The sequence below is a fragment of the Python bivittatus genome, unplaced genomic scaffold (genome assembly GCF_059951505.1).
Source record: "Python bivittatus isolate LINGU-HERP-01145 unplaced genomic scaffold, Pbiv_v1 ctg000480_np1212, whole genome shotgun sequence".
Classification (NCBI taxonomy): Eukaryota; Metazoa; Chordata; class Lepidosauria; order Squamata; family Pythonidae; genus Python; species Python bivittatus.
In genome coordinates, this window is record NW_028277075.1 from 104940526 (window position 1) to 104957014 (window position 16489).

General features: G+C 41.5%; 1 long non-coding RNA gene across 1 annotated transcript; it reads left to right on the forward strand.

Moving 5' to 3' along the window:
• The first annotated feature begins 5765 nt into the window (after nucleotides 1–5765).
• On the forward strand, nucleotides 5766–15856 carry LOC112541588 (uncharacterized). Its single transcript, XR_003085583.2, has 3 exons — nucleotides 5766–6020; nucleotides 14472–14549; nucleotides 15164–15856. It is a non-coding gene; the product is annotated as an uncharacterized LOC112541588 (long non-coding RNA).
• The last annotated feature ends 633 nt before the right edge of the window (nucleotides 15857–16489 follow it).

A 16489-nucleotide genomic window follows, 5' to 3' on the forward strand; every position in this document is an offset into this window, starting at 1 on the left:
GAATTCAACAGGACCCATTCAGCATGGACAGAGTTGTACAGCCTTACTTCCATTAGCTTCCACTGGGACTAAGTGTTTCAGCAACTATAATACTTCATACAGCCTGCGAGGTTTATATGGACACACAACAATCAAATAAGCAATACTTTTAATATATCTCAATGTAAAAAAGTTGAAAAACCTGGATAAAGAAGGCTCCTACTAGATTATAGCATAAGCCTACCTATCCAAGCAGCCTGTCTGTAGTGACCGACCATGGTCAACCAGATTCCTCTGGAAAGCCCAAAAACAGGACAACAAAGCAAAGCTATTTTTCTCTTCATACTTCTCAGAAATACATTCCTCTTGATCCTGGAATTTTGGGTTATGACTCATCCTTCCAACCCTAAAATATGTTGTGGAAATGACATATGAGATAATTACCAAATGATTTGTGTGTGGAAGGGCTTATGCTGTTTTAAGATGTTACTCAACACAAATTAAAAATGTGTATCTTCTACAGTAGGTTCTATCTTATAGATCTCAAAATTCTAGTTGAAAATAGAAATGATCCCAGACAGCTTAATTCAGATCACTTCTGCTATATGGATATTCTTCCTGCATAACAGTAGTCCTGCTCCCTCCAGGCATCTATAGGGCAACTGGATGGGAGCTTATTTATGTAGGCATCAGTTTTACAATCTGTATGCTGCTATGCTCAATGAGTCCTGCATTCAAAGACCCTGCCCTCAGAACAGCAATCCTCCATTTCTTCATACAACACACAAATTCAGGGCTAAAGTTATTCAAAACACAGAAGAACATACAATGCACAATAGAAAATGAGCCTTTTTCAGAAGACATCTATCCAATGCAATGTAGTCAGCCATATTGATCCACTAACAGGGCCACATTCTGCTGTCAAGCAAAAACAAGATGGTGCCTGTCTCTGTTCTACGTACAGAAGCTGGCTGTACTGGCAGCAACTCTCTCTCTCTCTTTTAACTCTGTCAGCACAACAGGCTCCTTGGAGACTTTCTGTCTGTCTGCCACATCCTGGTCTACCATCCAGGAAAATGAAAGGGTCACATTAAGACCTGCTGAGTGGCTGCCACTACTGTCCCCTCCCAACAGTTGCTGCCTAAAGTAGGTCCCTCATTCTGCCCAACTGTGCGTAGTTTATCCATTGTTTAGAGGATAAATCTCAACCATTGCCAGGATCAACAATAACAACAAGAAATCATTACGTGAGGAAACTTTTGGCTCTCCACAGGTCTTGTTCAAGTTGGCTGATAACCAAAAGAGGATGGGGAAGAGAAAAGGGGGAGAAAATGTTGCTGGATGTACATGATTGAATGCAAATAATGTCAGCGTCTTACTGTATATTTCACCTGTGTAAGTAGAAGATAGACACTTTTTAAAGGAAAGCACTGGAAGTAGAAGGTGATGGGGTGGGATGTTCATCCATCTGTGTTAGATGGGTGTTCAGAAAACATGGTCATCAGCACTTAGCAACCAACGAGGAAGAGTGAGAGAAGGGGTAGCTCCACCTCTCCCCCAAGCTTTGCCTCTCTCACTCCCTCCAATAAAGAAAAAAAGAACATCTTCAGAAAAGTGGGGAGGGGGAGCAGAACGGAGCGGCTTTTACTTTTAGCTTCTCCAAGGAATCCGAGCAGCGTTTGTGTGGAGAAAGAGCAATGGTTTTCTGATGAAAAGGCAGACAGAAAACCCGGGACGCTGCTAAGGAGCGCGTGGTGTAGATGTTCCAAAGGAACATGCTGGAGCCGAAGACGGGCAGCTGGGATGACTTCTCCATCTTCCTCGAGCATCGCGCCGGGGGCAGCCTCCTCTGTTCCCAGCCAAAAAGAAAACAGTAAGGGAGGGAAAGGAAACAGGGGTGGGGGGGAAGGCACTTACTTGCTCCCATGCCCCGAAGGTGGAGTTTTCAGCACGGCTACAAAGGAAGCCTCCTCCCCGCTGCTGGTCTTTCTCTTTTTTTGTTCACTTTACTTTTCCCCCTTCCTTTCCTCCCTCTTAGGTACTTTTCTCTGTGCAGTGATACCCCAGCCGTTAAAAGTGAGCCTGCCAGCAATACCTGCTGCAGCGGGGGAAGACCAGAGCCCGGCTCCAAGGCTTGAAAACAACAGCGCTGGTCTCGTTGGCGGTGGCAAGAGCGACGGCGCCCTTTCTCTTGCCCACGTGAATCCAGAGCGGCCCCGCCCGGGCTCTGGGGACCACACCAACCCCAGGGCAGACGATGGAGTTGCCGGAGGAGAGCGCGGCTGCGAAGGGCGTTGCTCTGCTTAGAGCAGAGGAGACAGCCGGAGCGGGGCGCTTGCTGCACGCCGCCCGTTCGAGACTCCGGTCTTCAGGGCGGACGCTAATGCGCGCGCGAGACAGAGATGCGCGCAAGTATGCAGGAGAGACCTTGTGAGGGAGGGGCCGTCGGCGGACTTCTCCGGGAACGGGAGGCGCCGAGAGAGAGGGAGAGAGACTGTCGCTTGGAGTAATCTGCGCAGTGGAAAAGGATGGAAAAGGAGGAGCTGAATTGTGAAAACTGGGAACGAGTTGGGAATCTCTTCAGAAAGATCTGGGATGAGGCTAAGGCAGAAGGACCGAGACCTGTTGACAGTGGCAGCGGCCGCTGGGATGCTGAGTAAAAGAAGGCGAGCTACACAGTTGGATCCTGAATAGCAAGGCAACACCCTGGCCATCACCAGCACTTGAGGCTGGCTGAACATATGGCCCTTAGCAGGACCTAAGGCCAAGCCCGTGGCTGCATTCCTTTAACAAAGTATGGTGTATAGCATTAATCCAATTGCATGGCTTCTCAACAACACCTTGAACCCTAAGTCAACTAAAGTACCTGTTTCGTTTTCTCATGTTGTGTTCATCCAGACCATGTGGCTCATCCTGACTCATTTTGAAAGGGCAGCATAGATTACATGTGTTTTAAGCCACCATTACAAAACACAGAGTTCACATCTGGACTTCCCAGAGGCTGTAATCATAGTTCCAGAGAAGTATATCTTTATCAGTTGTCCTAACTTGGTGCCTTCCATATTTTGGAGATGGTCCCAAGAACTTTGGAAGTAGTATTTCCAACACAAAGGACCAGGTTGTGGAAGGCTCACACATACCAAAGCTCAACACCCATTTATGTCTTACTGATTTAAATTATAAGGAAGTAGATTATGTTGGACATCAGGTAAAGTTTCCTAACGATAGTTGTTCAATATTGGATCAGGTTTCCCGCAGAGGTGGTGGAATCTCCTTTGCTGAAGGTGTTTAAAGCTGGCCTTTGGTGGAGGATGCTATAGGACTGGATTTCCAAAATCTCTTCCCCATAATTTCTAGCTTCTGGGGCCTGGGAATTCAAGAACATTCTTGTAGTTTATTTATGAAATTTATAGGCCAGTCTATTACACTCTGGGCAGCTTACAAAATACAGTGATAAACATACTGTAAAAACACAAGCATCATCAATAAAAAAACAAGTTTGCCCTGCCAGGTAGTTCATTAGAACTGTTTTTCTTACTGAAACTAGGGTGGAGCTATTATGGTGATAATGGATGGCATACCATTGGAAATGGCATGGAGCGAGCCATAAATCATCTGCGTGGAATCCTACTTCCAAGGACACTGAAACAGATGTTTGTGATACCCATGCCATGCTATAAAACTGCCCTAATCAAAAGTAATGGAATTAATATGGTCTCTATCCTCACTTTTGTAAAGACTTCTTTGCAATGTATAATTATCAAAATCTTCAGGCACTCGTTCAGGGAAAATGTAAGTATTTGGAGGGAGTACGGTATGTAGCATAGAGTCAATGCTATCCACATGCATTCACTGTAATATATAGATGATTGTTGAAAACCTTTGGCCTTTAGGTATGCCTGCACCGCAGGTTGAAGCATTTTTCATCATTGACTACAGCTGGAGCTGCTGGAAGTCCTAATTCAGCACTGCACATCAGGCACTGCTTCTGAGCATGCATGCACCGCCCTTTGTACCGAGCAGAACAGAATTTAACACAGTATTTACAATAAATGTTTTAACCTGAGGGATAAAAAGAGCTTTAAAGAGGGGTGGTTAAGATAAAGACACATTACCTAAAAGCCTGGACAAATGGGTTGTTTTTTTATCTATGTCCATGAAATCAGTGTCCACTTTTAATAACCACATAGACAGACCTTCTCTAGGATAATCTGGAGATCCCCAACCTGGTCCTTCAGGTCTTCCAATGGTGCATGCATCACTGTGGCAATCAAGTCCATCCACCTTGCTGCTGGTCATCCTTTTTCCTTTTCCTTCCCCCTTTCCCAGCATTATAGATTTCTAGAAATAGCTGGACACACAATGTGTCCAAAATGTGATAATCTGAGTCTTGCCATTTGTGCTTCAAGTGAGAACTGGGTGGATTTGTTCTAGGATCCATTTGTTTCTTAGGCCAACTCAGTACAGTATGTGGTACCAGTGGAACTTTTTTCCAACCAAATTTGCCAAATGGTTGTCTGGCATAGAGGTTGGTTGTAGGGGAGAAAGTCTTAGCCTGCAGCTACAAGACCTCTGGGAGCCTTCTTGCATGATTAGACAACTTACTAGCACCAATGGAAGATTCTTCACCACACCACACCTTCCCTTTACATTCTAGGTAAGCTGTGTGACAGAGACAGGGAGAGAATTCATCATTTCCTCTCCGTCTGGACCCCTTAAAAATCCATACATTTGTTTAGAGAATATACAGTACTGTCTGTCTTCCTAAGTGGAACCCCTAACCCTTAACTTCAATGGATTGGGAGAGGATTTAGGGGATTGCATCGCATGTGTGGAATAATGGCTAACCTTTCTCTCCCCTGCTGCAAGCCCCCCGAAAACACAACAATTAAAGAAAAGAGTTTTTCCATTAATACTAATAGATGCTCAGATAAATAAATATAGGTCCTGGAACTTGAGACCTCACAGAGCCATCCCTAGAGATATCCATGTCTATCAAGGAAGGTCCTACTACACACACAGAGAGGCCGGGGGGAGCAATGCAATGGTTGACTTTTCCCCCACCTGATCTCCATGATGGTTAAGTTTCTTTAAAAGGTAGAGGTTTTGTTTCTTTTCTTGTGCCTTTGCATCAGTGTTGACTCTGGACAAGTCCCTGCAGTTTTCTTGGCAAGGTTTTTCAGAAGTGGTTTGTCCTTGCTAACTAGCTCTAATCCTAACTGAAGTACACTGAAGCTAATGCAGTGAGGAATGGAAGGAGAAATTGAGTAGGGTCAGTGAATATGAATTGAGGAAGAATTCCTTTCTCACCACACATGGGTTAAAACAACACCGAGACCCCGACTAAGGGGTCTCATTGGGATGTCGACCTGCAGAGACAGATAAGGACGAGAAAGAAGGGGGAGGGGAGGGGAGGGCATGACATGCTCGGGCCCAGAGCCAGATCTTCCTCCAGCACGTCGATAGCAGAAACAATAATCAGTTCTAAAAGCCTGACTACTCCCTCAGGCTTTGGAGGAAAAGCTAATGGTCGGAGGATCAAAAGAGAGGCCCGCCAGGCGCAGAGCGAGCGCTCGCCTTTCCCTTCGCTGGGCGTTGGCCGCTCCTCGTGTTGCACGAGCTGGCGGGGCGGGGCGGGGCGGCGCTCTTCCGCCCATCACTCAGCGATCTGAGCGCGCAGCCCGAGCAACAGCAGCGGGTCATTTTTCTCCCAGGGGAGGGGGCGAGGCGGGGGATGTGCGGCAGGCGGCGTACGGACTGTAGCGCGCCTTTGTGTCGCCGGGGGAAGGCAAGGCAAAACGTGCGCGCGCATCCTGCGGAGTTACTAGCCACGCTGCCGAACTTTTTCTAAAGCAAAGCTCGCGGTTGTGGGAATATGGCTGCGGCGCCAACAGCTCAATCCAGGCTAAAGAGAGGAGAGCGCGGTAATCTTCCCCGCATAGCTAGGGGAGATCCTGGCTGAGATCACACGGTTTGCTAAGGCATGGTTCGTTTAGACGTGGGATGCGAAAAGCCGCCGTGGGCTAGATTTACATCAACAGGTAACGGTGGTTAGCGTTTCCACTGTTTATGAATTAGCCTCTCACGAAAGGGAGCAAACTGCTAGTAATGACTGGTGAAGGGGTGGGAGGGAGGGAAGACTCAAGGTAGGAGTGGGCTGAAGGAAAGTACAGTACTTCTATACAAGAAAGAGGGCCTGGGAACAAGTCAATTCTTTCAAATTAAATATGGGCCCTCTTGATTTTATATGATTATTACATGACATTACACCGTGAAATAATGGATCATATCGGGCAGCGTGGAGTGTACCCTAATAACCACAGATCTCACCACTTTAAGCTCCGCCATGGCTTAAAACCATAGATCCATGGATCCTGTTGATCTACAGTTTTTACATAGTACCTATATAAAGTCGCTAGGAAAGCAGATCACTTCTGACTGCACACAGTGAGCCATCATAATGACAACTCTGTTTTTGGATCCGCTATGGTGCAAACATGGATCTGGGGTCAGATCCTCTTGATTTCACATGATTTTTGTGTGGGATGCATATGAAACCACATTCAAATCTTAGATCACACATATATGCACACAATAAGCAATCATAGATTCAAAGGGTTTTGGCAATGTAAATCCTCCACAATTCACATTTAGAATTTACCGTCTTAGAGAATAAGGCGTCACAATTCTTGGAAGCAAAAATGTGCTGAAGTATAGTCTCTTGATGTTGCATGATTTTTACATGTAATTCACATGAAGTCACAATTAGTTCACCAATTATATCCATCAGCATGTGATAAACCAGGTTGTTGTTTTTTTTACAGCCCTTGAGATGCAAAAGATGTGGATGTGAGGCACAGATCTGCATGGATCCATACGGCCTTTGTGTAGGATCTAGTTGCACAGAACAGGCATTCACCATTACCTGTCTAACAATTTGGGGGCCAAAATAGTGACAACTTGGTATAAAAATATGGACGCAAGGGAGAAATTCTCATAAATTAACTTAATTTGGACTTGGAATCCTAGTGCAATATTGAAACATAGAATACATCTGATGATCCATAACTGTCATGAAAACAGTACATTTTTGCATACCATAACACATACAAAAAAGATACAAAGTAAGCAAAGTTCCACTTAATTTTATATACAGTACTTTTATTTTTATATCGTGTACTGGCCATGTAATATTTTGCCTTGCCATGTCTCTTTTCTATTCTTCATCTGGTCTTTCTTGTAGGCCAGTTTGGTCTCTTTGGTGTTCAGTATGCCTTCATGGTGTACCAGCTTCAGTGCATCTTCACTGTCCTTCAGATATTCTTCTAATGGCCTTTTTTCTTCTTCAACTGTCTGGTGTACTTGCAACATTCCACACCCACCTGTACTCCTTGGTAAGCCTGTCAACATCATTGCGTGGATGAAGAGCATGATTCATTGACATTATTTTTCTGGTCGTCCTATCCAGGGCCTCTAGTTCTGCTTGAGTCCAGTCCACTATTCCAGCTGTATATCTAATGACTGGAATTTCCCAGGCATTAATTGCCTTGATGGTATTTCCTCCACTGAGTTTGGACTTTAGGATCTTCACTCTCATTATGTATTCACTACTAACCTTTTTCTTGACTTCAGTGTGCTTGTTGTTGTCAGCTTGAAGGATGCCCAGGTATTTGTAGTGATCTTCATCCAGACTCTTGATATTATTTCCATAGGGTGTCTTGATTCCTTCAGTTTTCACTGTTTTTCCCCTGTTGATGGTAAGGGTGGCACATTTGTCCAGTCTAAACTCCATTGCAATATCTTGGCTATATATTTGGACAGCGTTGAGCAGCTATTCTATTTCAGAATGGTATTTTTCCATACAGCTTCAGATTGCCCATGTGAAGGAGGTGGGATAGCCCGCCAGATGTTGTTCAGTATTGTTCACAGAGGAATCAATGTAATGACAAACAGTACTAGTGATAGTGAGTCTCCTTGAAAGATTCCGCTCTTCAAATTAACTTCTCCTAGTCTATGACCATTGACCAGTAACTATGTCTTCCATTGTGCCATTGATCTTTGCACAAAGCTTCTGATGTTCCTACTGACTCCTGTTATTTCTAGGCACTTGATTATCCAATCATGTGCCAGGGAGTCGAATGCCATCTTGTAATCAATCCAAGCTACATTCAAGTTGGTCTTCCTTCTCTTGCAGTTTTCCAAAATCATCTTGTCAGTTAAGAGCTGATTTTTTGTTTCTCTGTTGTTTGGGCAGTTTCCTTTCTGCTCAGGTGGAAAGAGCTTGTTTTCAGCTAGATGCTGTTGGACCGCATCAGGTACCATACCAGTTAGCAATTTGAAAGTTGTTGGCAAGCAGATAATTGGCCTGTAGTTGCCCGGTGTTTATGTTTTTAATGTTTGTTGTGAATCGCCCAGAGTTCCCGCATTGGGGGGAGATGGGCGGTTGAAAAATTTGGTAAATAAATAAAAATAAATAAATATTTGATATTATAGTATTGGCATCTTTTAATACTTGTGCTAGCTATTTCTTTGTAACAAACTTCAATGCAGGTAACTTTATTCTGTTGTTTTTATGCTGTTCTAGATGCTGAGTTATTCTTTGTTTCAGTTCCTCTTGTTTTTTAGTTAGAGGGCTTTGTTCTTTCTGAGGACAAGGCAGGGGAGAGGGTGCCTGGTTTGGGCATGAAAACAATTCAGTGGCTTTGCTGGCTTCCTCTACTGCCGATTCCCTCTGGTTTGACTCCACAGTCTGAGCTATTTCTGGCAAGGCTTTGGTTTCTTTTCCAGAAGTAGCTCAGACTGTAGGGGCAAACCAGGGGGAGTCGGATGATGATGATGATGATGATGATGATTTTGATGAAATAGTTGAATTCCACAGACACATCTATAACAGGGCTGTAAATTCTGTTTATTTCCCAATATGCCCATTCTTCTTAATTCCATTTTATATTAAACCTATTATCTAAGCCAGTTATTTTTATAATCATTTAAATCAGTTTCCCAGTCTTTACTGTTTCTACTTACATAGCTGGCATTCATTCCCTCTCCTATTATCCACCAACATAGGAATATTTATTTCTTTTCCAGGTGAGGCATAAGGTCGTATTACAAATCAGGATCACTTTACATCTGTTAGGAAGGACTAAAATGTCCCTTCATGGCATTACATTTAGCAGTGTCTGATTTGAATTATTTTACTGGGCAGTAGTGATTTTGGTCAGATTTAAGCTGTAGTCATCCCAAATTATTTGTCTCTTTGTTTCTGTATACTTGTAAGGAATCAGAAGGAAGTATTTGGGAAGAAAGCACATATGGACATGGCTTTCACTATATCAGTGACTTGAACACAACTTCTAAGCCTTCCAAAATGTATCAGGACCTTTGTAATGAATCTTTACATAACCTAGCACATAGATCTGTAGCTCCACTGTGAAACTTAAATTGAAACAAGCTGAAAGTGAATAATATCAGCCATGATATTAATATACAATACAGGTTATTTGCTGTACTTCTTGAGGACATTTGTTCATGGCTTTCCAGTGCTCCCTGTGCTGGTTCTAGTAAGTGAAATAAGTGACATTCTGAAGGAGATTTAAAAATCTGAAGATCCTTGGTTGGCCCCTGCATGCCATAGAACATTACATTAGATAAGCTAATGAACAGATCCATCAGCTGTTTTTCCTCTTTTCACTACATTAGTAGGGATAAACCTCTGTGTGTTCTAAATCAAGTAATTCTATAGTCTTGTACAAGATCCACTAACTAGCTCAGAGATGCTGCACCAACTATTTTTAGAGTACATGACCTAGCCTTTGCTTCATCCCCAGCACGCTGTATAGGAAGCCTAAATTAGTCTTATCTGTTCCAGTTTTAAAATGGCATTTTCCACCATATAAATTATCTGCAATGTATCTTTCATAATCTTTGTGACACAATCAGAGACTGGCATCTGTCAAGTGACACCTGGTTTCTGTAGTCATCTGCTTATGTAATTCTTGACCTGTGCTTTATAAAGTTCCATTCAGGAATTGCATAGACTCTAGTGGTATGGTCTTCTGGACACTAAATCTGTTATTAAACATGCTGTATATTCAGTGGCCTTTCCAAAGATGGTACCACATTATCACAAAAAAAAAATAATTACCAAATCTGTGCTTTTTCTCTCTCTCTGCCTATTTAGAAGGATGTGATCTAAAGCTTGGCAATATTTCAGGCAAATAGTGATAGAATCATTATTCATGAGAATTTGTATTCCAAATCCACGTTCTTTGCACTACACTGATGTCAGAAATCCCCAGATCTGTGATTTTGATGGCTGGTTCTGGGCAAAAGGCTGGGATCTATGTTTTGATAGTGATTTCAACTGGATCTTGGATAAAAATCATGTAGATCCAGGCTTTGGATCCAGGCTTTTGCAACACAATAGGATCAAAAACTTTTGTAATGGTTCATTACATGCAGACAAATGTATTCAGTGTCTTGGCAGTATAATCATATAGATCCTATCTAAAAATCATGTGAAATCAAGCTTGGAGCCTCATTTTTGCACCATGATAGGACCAAAAATATCAGATTGCAATGTAGCATTGAATGCAGACAAAAATGCTGTGATTTGATGATTGGATAAGAATCCTATGAAGAAATTGTGTGAAATTAAGAGGATTAAACTTCAGATCCATGTTTTGTACCACTTTGGAACCATGACTGCAATGGCTCATTATGTGCAGACAGACATGATCTGTGATTTACCAGGTTTCATGTGGGTCTCATATAAACATGTGATATCAAGATGATCCTTGCTTCAGATCCATGCTTTTCTACCATGGCAGAACTAAAAATTGTTAGATCCATGATTGTTAGGTGGGCTCTGGGCTTACAGACGTAATCTATTATTTGATAGTGATTTTATAAGTATCTCATGTAAACATTCTATAAAATCAGAGTGGATCTGTTTTTGATGTCAAGAATGGGACTTGTATCCTTTTTTCGTAGAAATACAGTTGCTGTAGAAGACTGGTAAGATTGTAAAATGCATAAATGTTCTCCAATATATGCTTTTATTCCACATATATCTCTTGAAGCAGAGAATTGGTAAACTTGCTTGAAGTTACAGTTTGTAAGGGAAAAAATTAATAACATTCTCTTTCACACAAATTATGGATGTGCAGAGAGTTATGTGTTTTATTCCAAGTTTGATATTACATGAGTCTTAGACAATAAAATTTTGAAATGTAGTCCACAAAACACTGCATTCACAAGGTAGATGATATTGTAATGGTATGTGGGAATGACCTTGGGAGACAGGAGGAAGAGCCACACACCAGACAATGGTCAGATAAGAGGCAACTGAGTCTGCAGACAATGGAGGCATGGCAAATGTCCCCCCTACCTAGTTTCTTGGACTGTAAAGGCGAGGGGGGAGAGATACATGTTCAGACTTGCAAGATTCTGATAATGTAACCTAACAGTAAAGTACAGCTAGTATTTCTTGGTGTGCTTCCTGTCAGGACTACCTCACAAGGCTGACAGAGAACTAATTCATAAATGCCAGCAGAGGACATAAATGCTTTTAGCAGTAGGACAGTGACACTGATTTGTCCTGGTAACTATGAAGAGCAAATGAGTAATGGCAGTGTCTGAAAATTAAAAGTCACACGATCACACAATCTCTGCTAAATGCATTCAAGGTTGAGACAAAGAATGGCTGGAGAAAGGGCACAATATTGGTGTACAATGGTAAGGGACTGGACCCTTCCAGCTTGTCCTTTGACCTCACCTCCCTCCTACCCAGGTGATGACACAGCTGCTGATTGTGGTTGTGCAACATGTTTTTGCTGTCACCACCCATTTTCTTGGAAGAAGGAAATGCCTCATACCAGTTTGTGAGTGAGAGAAAGCTTATTTTACTTGCCTATTAACTGGGCATAATAATAATGATGGTGATGATAACAACAACAGCAGTTTTGTTTGGAACTGCATGTATATTGGGCTAATATTTGGACAATTCTTAGGCTAAAGCTTGACTTGATCCTAAACCACCAGCATTAGCTGAGCATTGTTCAGGAGAAAACACTCATTGTTACTACCAAATGGGGCACGCTTTGTGCCTGTGTTGTGTGAAAAATTCTGCTGGCTAATATGTGCTAATATGTTGCCATAAAAGGAGCAGGGTTCAGTCTGAATAACTGGCTACCTTAATTGTAGAAAGCTTTCTCCATCAGAGTTGCTAGCTGTATCTTCTGTTATGGTATTTTTCTATAATAGTAAATAAAATTAGGGAAGGGGAAAGAGAAACATCCAATAATATGTTAAATACTTTTTAATATATTTAAAACAAGTGAGTTTTATTTTAAAAAAAATAAGCATATTAACCTGTTATTGTGATGGAAGATATCTATGAAGGGGGAGGTGGCATGATGGAATGCGGTAGAGACCCAGGTTCTCAGGAAGGAGGGAGAGCATTCCAGGAAGGAGAAAGGAGAGGCAAGAGGCAACACAGTCCGGAGCAGGAGCGTGGGAAGAAGAAGAGACTTAAGACGGCCACTCCCTAGATTCTTCCAGAGTATATCTATCAGGTTAGCATAGTACAGGTTTAGTCTGGCAAGGTTCTGCCTATATGGTGTAAGCAATAAAGAACTGAACTTGGCTGGACTGTTTCCCTGTTGTTCTTGGGCTGGGCCTGACAGTTATATAAATAAAATAACCTTTGAATATTATGTCACTACTATGAATCTAGGTAAAGAAGGCAATAGGACAATACAAGTCACACTTACTCTATGTCAGCGTTTTCAGCCTTGCTGGCTGGGGAATTCTGGGGGTTGAGGTCCATGCGTCTTAAAGTTGCCAAGGTGGAGAAACGCCAGTCTGTGAGATGAGAAGAATCCCATTGCTACTTTTGCTTGCTTGTTTGCTTTTGGCCCAGCTCCAGGACTTTTACCATGCAGCAGCCAGAAATTAAATTGTGGACGCCAAGCTCTTTCTGGTACAGTGATAAATCAATGGAGTGAGTTTGCTAAGAATTTTTTTTTTAGAAAATTACTCCACCAACCTCTGGCTGTTAACAAATACATGTTTTAAATAATTGGAAAATTGTTTTGATGATACAAAGTGGATAATCTCATCTTGTCATCCACATGCTGGCATTAAAGTGGCTAGACTCAAAGGGAGGTGGGTCACTCTTGGTTCAATGTGAGCACTTAAGAGGGAATTACAGCACTTACACTCAAAATCAAGGACATCCTTGAATTTAGCTTCACTCTTGGTGATTGCGTTCATGCAGTTTTCTCACCAATGGCAGTAGTTTGCCATTGCCTTTTTCCAGAAGTTATTTGGCTTCCCATTTTAGCCAACATCTCTAAGAATTCCCAGGTGATCTTCTATCCCTGTACCAACCAGTGCCAGCTTCATGCTCTTCTCTTTAGGTAGGTACTATCCTAACCCCACAAAGTGAAGTAATGAAAATGGGTGATATCTTGCAAGATTACCAAATCTTACACAAGACTTTAGCAATGTTGCATGTGATTTCTGGGGGAGATCACCCAAATCCCATGAGATGTAGTCATCTGGAAAGAGCCTCTGGTCCATGCCACAAAATTATGCAATAATGCCTAAGGCCTGAAAAGATGGCTGATCTCTGCAATTGTTACACACAGTTCTTCCACTGCTAGAGCATCAACTCCATCATACAGAACTTGGAGTTGAGATTGTGCCCTATTTCATGCATGAACCCAAATAATAATGGGGACAAGTCCGTGTATTATTTCCTTCCAAAGGATTTGTGGATGCTAATGGAGTACACTGAAGTATGATAAATCAGTATTTCCAAGGATTCATTCATTCACTGATGGTTATCGCAGATCAATAAAACACTTCAGAGCCTTAATATTAGAGAGCTATGTGGCCTGTGATGTAGGGCCTGAACTACTTGTACTTGAAAAGCTTCAGTGACATAGCCCTTGAGGAATCTAAAGCCTTGCAAGCACAAATTCAGAAAGGTGCAAGTTAACTGTTTTCTATCCCTCATCCTTAAATTGAATGATATAAGAAACAGCAATGGGGAAAACTAGCAAAAATAGCCATCTATTGCCACTCAGTGTCCTCAGATTGCATTGCAATTTAGCTACTTTCTTTGACTAAAGCTAGCTCAAATGATATCCTAATTCATTTTTTTTTAATATAAAAGCAGTTGTGGGAGATTAATTCTGCCTTGGTTCTTTTCTTACTCTTTTTCCTATTCAAATTACTTTCGGAAGCTGGATTAATTAGGCCTGGCAAATCAAGAAAAATTCAATTTGAGTAGTTGATTCAGTTCAGGAAATGTATTTATTTCAGCTTATAGAATGCTTAGTGTTGAGCAACTCTAAGCGTCTTACATTTCTAATATTCTAAAAAGGTTAGCGCAATAAATAAACAGCAATAATGTTCTTACACCATACTTCGCCAAGGAATTACAGCTCAATACTTACATAAGCCACCATTGTATTTTACTGCAGGAAGGGATCCAATCTTATCAGTTGCCCAAAGCCTTCTGGAACAACTGGGTCTTGATGGATTTCCGGAGTCCCAACAAGGTTGGTGCTGGTTTGATCTCAGGAGGATTTATATTCCAAAAAGGGCAGCAATAGAGAAAACCCACCCTTGTGGTTCGTGATGATCACACTCCCTCAGATTGATGTGGAAAATCAATTCAATTTGGCTATCCAAACTAAATAGTCTAAGGTGTTCAATTTCACATTCCTGAATCAATCTGATTTATCCTGGTCTCACCTAGCAGTGTCTGCAGCAAACTGCAATGATGCCAAAATGAGGACCCGTGTAGGATGTCATAATGATGCAAACATTGCAATTACATTCTTCTGTTGTCGTATCTGATACAACCATGTAAGTTGCAGCATATGCATGATTATATCATACATGTTATCATTTCCCCCCTTTGTGCTCCCCTCCCCCCATGGATATCTACTTTTTAGAATTTACTCTTTGGTATCTCATTCAAAAGCTGAGTGTGACCCTCGCCTCACAAATAGTTATGTATCTCCATTGTACTAAGTATTAAGAACCTCAATTCCTCAGGGACAATCTACTGAGGACTATATTCTGAGTATATATCATGGCCAGAATTAGAAACTATGTAGGACAATTACCTTTTCTCTCTCTCTCCCACTTGCTCTTTCTCCCCTTATAGAGGACAACTTGCAGAGGATCCCAGGAGATGACCTTAGGAGGAGGAGCATGGGGCCTTTCCAAGAAACCTAATAAAATGAGAATGTGGAAGGGCCTGCTAAACTCCCTGAGCATCCTAAATCATTTCATTGAAGTTTTGCCTCGGCTTAGATAGCCTCCCCATCACATCCTTCAATATCAAATGTTCACACTTCATCTCAAGAATGAAGAACACTATGATCTGGTGGAAGTCTACAATAGGCCTAGGATGGTCTGTTTGGCTGCTAAGAAGCTTGATTGCCAGAATCACCTTGGGAGAAAAAACGAGTTTAGAAGGAGTTATGAAAACCTTACAGAGAAGAGATGGCCTCTTTCTGACTCTTGCTAGACTAATAGCTTCCTCTTGAGCTCCTGAGCCCCAGTTTTCCCTTGACTATTCCCAGCCATGCCTAACGTAGATAGGTCATGGACAGTGAGTCCTAGACAAAGGAGAGACTGTTCTTGCCAGATGTCTGAACTGACTGCTTATTTTTTTCTACCTTTTTATTTATTAACAAGCAGGAATAAAAACAATGTAGTAGTGATAATACATGCAAAGTGCAAAAATATGTATATAATAGTAATAAACTGAAGCTTTAAAATTCCATATGTACTGTTAATATGCATTTAACATATCATTGTATTATATAGCAGCATAATCTATAATCTCTATTTTTCATTTCTACAATATAAAGATATTTTAATCAATAAAGAAAACATCTCTTGAATGAACTCCTGAATATCTGGAATATTTTTTTCTTTCCATCTTCATAGAATAATTCTCTTAGTCGATTCTCAGGCTTGAGAAAGCCAAAGTTCTTCATAGAATGTCAGGTAACATATTTTTGAATATAGGTCAACATCACATTTACATCTTTAAGTATTCCCCCCTGCAAAGCTGTGTTAACATATAGGAAAGTTGAGACCAGAGAGGGGCTGTAAGAGAACACAACCAAATTATGTGAGTCAAAGAGCTGTCAAATTTCTTGTAACATGAACACTAGAAATCTGATATCCATCTTTAAGCATTCTTTGGGGAATCCTGTAAACATGTAACAAAATTTTCTGATGAATTCATCGGTAGGTCACAAGAAGTATACTTCACATTTCTTAAAATTGGGGGCCATTGATTTTCCAAGATTGGATATTCCAATTCCTTATTCCATTGATCATATATTAACCTTCATTATATTCTTTTACTTTTGGATAAAATTAAATTGTAAGTTTTATTCCAAATACAGATTCTCTTAAACATCCAAGTATTAGAGGTACTTCTGAAGCTGCTAAAGCACCTGGACCATATAGTTCT